This window comes from Pseudorca crassidens, chromosome 2 (assembly GCF_039906515.1).
Source record: "Pseudorca crassidens isolate mPseCra1 chromosome 2, mPseCra1.hap1, whole genome shotgun sequence".
Taxonomy (NCBI): Eukaryota; Metazoa; Chordata; class Mammalia; order Artiodactyla; family Delphinidae; genus Pseudorca; species Pseudorca crassidens.
Window position 1 is genome coordinate 109295734 of NC_090297.1, and position 6000 is coordinate 109301733.

Below are 6000 nucleotides of genomic sequence, written 5' to 3' on the forward strand. Positions count from 1 at the left end.
TTGGGGAAGAGATCAACCACTTATGTAGAGGTGAAATGGTTCTCTTTCCAGGGTGGCAGGTGTCATTAGCTCAGAGCCTGGCACCATGGTCCTATAAGAGCTGACATGGACCTCACCTCCTTATCTGCTTTCACCTAATGGAGTCCCTGATCCCCTTGTTTCTCTGTCTGTTGAATGCCTCTTTTCCTGACCTCCCAGGCTGGACTCCATGGACCACCTGAGTAATTCAGTCAACGACAGTCTCATTTCCCTTCAGTTCTGTCTTGAAGTGGTTGTCTGTCCAACAGGACCCTCATGACCCTCATCGTATCTTTGCTGCACCCGCTCAGCTGTGGTCGGGTCCAGTGGGGAAGATCAAGTAGTCATGGATCCTGTTCTTTCCACTTTAGCCTGTGTTCTTATCAGCCCCTTTACTTGTCTTTGGTTAATGATCTTCATTCCCCTCAGGGACCTCTCCACATCTGAAGATGCTTCTTCTCATCTCTCATCCTCCCACCTCTGCAGGGGGGCTTTCCTCCTAATTCCTGGAGAAACACAGGCCCTTAGGCACAGTTTTCCTCAACTTCTGCCATACACAGTCATGTCTTCTTTCACACCCATCCTGACCTCTTTCCCCCCTTCTCTTCTAGGCCAGCACCCTCCTGCCCTTGATCCTGCCTTTTTTGTATACTCTCCGACTTTGGCCATAGTTTTCTCCTCTTTTCTGTTTCTTTGATCCCTCTCTCTAGGGGCTCCTTTATCATAGTCTGTTAATACACTCTAGTTTCATCAATGTAAGAAAAAGTCATTATTTCCTATGTATCAGGCAGCAGACAAAAACACACCAGCTACTATTATTTTTTTTAATTGAAGTACAATTGATTTACAATATTGTGTTAGTTTCAGGTGCACAGCAGATTCTTTTCCATTATAGGTTATTACAAGATACTGAATATAGGTCCCTGTTCTATATGGTAGGTCCTTGTTGTTTTATCTATTTTATATATAGTAGTGTGTATCTGTTAATCCCAAACACCTAATTTATCCCCTCCCCGCCCCAACTTTCTCCTTTGGTAACCGTAAGTTTGTTTTCTATGTCTTTGAGTCTGTTTCTGTTTCGCAAATAAATTCATTTGTATCATTTTTTAAGACTCCACATATAAGTGATATCATATGATATTTGTCTTTCTCTGTCTGACTTACTTTACTTAGTATGATAACCTCTAGGTCCATCCATGTTGCTGCAAGTGGCATTATTTCATTCTTTTTATGGCTGAGTAATATTCCATTGTGTATATGTACCACATCTTCTTTATCCAATCATCTGTCAATGGACACTTAGGTTGTTTCCATGTCTTGGCCACTGTAAATAGTGCTGCTATGAACATTGGGGTGCATGCATCTTTTCAAATCAGTTTTCATCTTTTCTGGATATATGCCCAGGAGTGGGAGTGCTGGGTCATATGGTAACTCTATTTTTAGTTTTTTAAGGCACTTCCATACCATTCCCCATAGTGGCTGTACCAATTTACATTCCCACCAACAGCATAGGAGGGTTCCCTTTTCTCCACACCCTCTCCAGCATTTATTACTTGTAAACATTTTGATGGTGGCCATTCTGACTGGTGTGAGGTGATACCTTGTAGTTTTGATTGGCATTTCTCCAATAATTAACGACGTTGAGCATCTTTTCATGTGCCTGTTGGCCATCTGTATGTCTTCTTTGGAGAAATGTTTATTTCGTTCTTCTGCCCATTTTTTTGATTGGGTTGTTTGCTACACACCAGTTATTTTAACAGAAAGAATTTAACAGAGAGACTCGTTAACTAGGTAACAAAGGGTAAAGAGAACTCTAGGGAAGTGGTCCCCAACCTTTTTGGCACTAAGGACCGGTTTTGTGGAAGAAAATTTTTCCACAGACGGGGTGGGTGGGGGATGGTTCAGGTGGTAATGTGAACGATGGGGAGCAATGGGGAGTGGCAGATGAAGCTTCGCTGTCCCGCCTGCCACTCACCTCCTGCTGTGCGGCCTGGTTCCTAAAAGGCCGTGGACCCTGCAGCATGGGGGTTGGGGACCACTGCTCTAGGGTATATGCAAGTAGCAATTTCAGGAACCAGCAGTTACCCCCACGGCTAACTTCCAAGGGGAGAGGTTGGAATTATCAGAAGGTTGGAGGAGGGGGACTGAGACTTAAGCCTCTGAGAAGGGGTGCTTCTTGCTGGTGCAGAGGTCTCAGAGCTGGTTCTGTGAGGTTGGAAAGACTGCACACTGGATTCAACTGCCTTTGGGGAACAAAACCCAAGCTAGTTCAGCTTCCTCCTGCAGGGCTTCTCAGTTGCGAATACATTGTTCCTTTGTGGGGAAACTGCCCTGCTGGGTGAAGAAATGAAGCTGGCATGACACTGCAGCGAACCAGAAGCCAGGGGGAGTAGTAAGTTCCTCTCCTCTTCCGGTCTCCCTCCAGGGTCCCCATTGGCAGAGGTAACTGGGATTCAGCTGCAAAGTGGAGTCCCAGCTCCAACACCCCAAAGTGTGCACAGAAGAGTGGTTTTGAAGCCAACAGATACTAGCTTAATAACTGGTGCCCCTACTCTCCTCTCTTATTTCTTAATTATACATCCATATGTGAGTAGTTTTCATGTAACATCTGCTCTCTCTCAGCTCCCACTCATTTCCTCAAGCTTCTGCAATTTGGCTTTATTATCATCATTCTAATGTACTTCTTGAAAAAGGCCTCCTAATGACCAAATCTCCTGGGCCTATTTCTGTGCTTGTTTCACGTGGCCTCCCTGAGTGAGGGGTATGAATGACATTGTGGATCTGTCCTCCACATGCTAGCTTCTGGGATTGCTCACATCCCTGTCTCTCCATGTACCTCTATGGTTGTTTCTTCTGCTTCTGTTTCTGGGGTCCCTTCCTTTGCTTTCCCCTTAAATGCTGGTGCTCTCCAGGCTTCTGTCCTCGGCGCCCACCCCACTCTTCTTTTTGTGCATCCCCCGCCCCCAACCCTGGGCATCTCATTCTGTTTCCTAGTTTTTTTGTTTTTTTAATATTTATTTATTTATTTGGTTGCACTGGGTCTTAGTTGAGGCAGGCGGGCTCCTTTAGTTGCGGCTTGAGGGCTCCTTAGTTGTGGCATGCGAACTCTTACTTGTGGCATGCATGTGGGATCTAGTTCCCTGACCAGGGTTCGAACCCAGGCCCCCTACATTGGGAGTGTGGACTCTTAACCACTGCGCCACCAGGGAAATCCCTGTTTCCTAGTTTTTATTATCACTATGCTTTAACAATTCATTTTGCAAACTACCTTTTTTTTTTTTGGCCGCACCGCGTGGCATGAGGAATCTTAATTCCCCAACCAGGGAGCGAACCCTTGCCCCCTGCAGTGGAAACGTGGAGTCTTAACCTCTGGACCTCCAGGGAAGTCCTGTTTCCTAGTTTTAACCAGCACTTATATACAAGTTGACCTCCAAATCTTTATCTCCATACTCCATAGTCCACTGGCCATCTCCACCAGGGTGTCTAACAGCCACATCAAATTAAATATGTCTAAAGGTGAGCTCATCATCTTGTCATCTTCTCCTTCATAAATACTTCTGTTTTCTTTCACTTTGAAGATTGTTTTTAGGCCAATGAGAAAAATGTCCATATTTAAGTCCATTTTCTGTTCTAGGGTTTTTAATAGTTTTGTATTTTGAAGATTTGAATATACAGAAGTTAATGAAAAATTGTTTCAACAAAATATTATGATTTCATAGGAATGTATATTTTATAAACAGTGCTTAATAGAGCATGTAATAGACTGTCACCAAATAATGTAATTACAAATTAATAGTACATCAGTGATTTTCTTAAGCACAACATGGAGCTATGCCTGTATTTCCTTTGAACTTTGATTTTTAGTTTTTATCTCATATCATGCCCAGTCTTTCATGTCTTGGCTTTCATGAAACCTAAGATGATATTGTTCTCCTTCAAGATTTTCATCACTTTCACAGCATCAGTCAACTCTTCCTTATTCCATACTGAGCAGCACTTTCTTCATTGTGAGAGATGACTCTTATGACTGAAAGAGGAAGGAAAGTCAAGACCTTATCAAAAAACTGTACTTTTAGTAGATTTTGCTAACGCAGATGTCACACAGCCCTGGGATTTGTGGTCCTTCAAGCACATAGTTTCTAATCCACTTCAGCCAGCAACCCCCACCCCCACTCCACCAGTGTAATGATATTAGCTGCTATTTATTCAACATTTATTGTGTGCCAGGAAAATCCCCGCCCAGGGTTAATATTTTATATACATTTTCCCTGATCCTGACAATAAACCTATGAGGTAAGTATTATAAGCCTCTTTATAAAGATGAAGAAACTAAGGCTCAAAGAGTTTTTAATTAATTAACTAATTGATTGATTGATTTTAGTTTTTTTTTTTTTTTCAGTCGCTCTACGCGGCTTGTGGGATCTTAGTTCCCTGACCAGGGATCAAACCCGCACCCCCTGCAGTGGAAGCATGGAGTCTTAACCACTGGACCACCAGGGAAGTCCCCAAGGCTCAAAGAGGTTTTTTTTTTTTTGTTTTAACTGCACGTATTTCTTTTTTTAAAAAAATTTAATTAATTTATTGGCTGCGTTGGGTCTTCGCTGCTGTGTGTGGGCTTTCTCTAGTTGCAGCGAGCAGGGGCTGCTCTTCAGTGTGGTCCGCATAGGCTTCTCATTGCAGTGGCTTCTCTTGTTGGGGACCACGAGCTCTAGGCACGCAGGCTTCAGTAGTTGCGGCATGTGGGCTCAGTAGTTGTGGCACATGGGCTTAGTTGCTCTGCGGCATGTGGGATCTTCCCGGACCAGGGATCAAACCTGTGTCCCCTGCATTGGCAGGCGGATTTTTAACCACTGTGCCACCAGAGAAGTCCCATCAAAGAGTTTTAAAAAAATCTCACAAAGCCAAAAAAAGAGGCAGATGTGGAGTTGGCTCTGAAGCCTTCCCATGCTTTTGTGCTGCCTCTTGTCACAGCCCATGGGTGCTCTGGTGTGATATCTGTGATCTGCTTCAGGAATGCTCATAAGTACACTCCATCTGGCCAAGGAAGCCTCTAGCATATTCTCACACATCATATCTGGTACGCCCCCTGCTCTGTCTACACCCCAATGCTCCCTAGCAATCTCCCATCCTCAGTCTTAGAGATGTACATGCAGCTCTATTTTGTCGCCTAGCACTGTGCTTCCTTCCTCCTTATAGCGCTGTTTATTTATTTCTGATGAGGGTATGCACTTTCCTCATGTATTCCATCCACAAGTCTTTTCTCCCCAAGTCTTGGAAATTCAACAGTTACATTTATTGAGCCCCATTATATGCTTTTCACTGTGCTGGGTGCTAGGGATAAGGCATCATACTTTCCCCTTTGAGTCACAATATCAGGTCCAGTCTGTTCACTGCTGTATCAATTTCTGGAGTCCTAAGTATTACATCTGGCCCCCTTAATTTTCTTTGTGAATTACTGGGTACCTCTCCCCTGTCATATTGTAGTTGACATCCTTTAGAATAACTACTCTTGCAGTTGTGCATAGTAAGGGGTTTTAAAGATGTTAGATGAAATGATAAATGTTAAATGCTATTCATATTACTTCATAAATTGAATATGTGTTCAATCAAAGTGTCAACTACAAATATATAAGCAACATCATTACTGTTTAATTGTGAACTCACCCAGCACGCACCCTCAGTCAAAGCCGTTTATTTATACTATAGTAACCTGGTATTAGGAACCATATCTATGTTCAAGGTAGATTAAGTTAGGTCATATTTGGAATTTTTTTTAAAAAGTTAATTTCCCTTTATTATTTATTCAGCAAGTACCTATTGGAGACCTTCCTGTGCCAGAGTCTTTTCTAGGGCACAAGGATTTAGTAGGGAACAAAACAAAGTCCCTGATCTCACAGAAATCTCATTATGCATATGTATTTGTGTACCTGTTGCAAAAATATAGAAATTGCTGATAAGAAGGAAAGAAAGAAAGAGAGAGAG

At 42.9% G+C, this 6000-nt stretch overlaps 1 long non-coding RNA gene across 4 annotated transcripts in view; it reads left to right on the forward strand.

Moving 5' to 3' along the window:
• LOC137219357 (uncharacterized) overlaps window positions 1-6000 on the forward strand; it is a 126677-nt gene extending 120677 nt beyond the window's left edge. For all 4 annotated transcript variants that reach the window (XR_010941080.1, XR_010941079.1, XR_010941077.1 and 1 more), the window contains one exon: window positions 4418-6000. This is a non-coding gene — a long non-coding RNA (uncharacterized lncRNA). The remainder of the gene's footprint in view (window positions 1-4417) is intronic.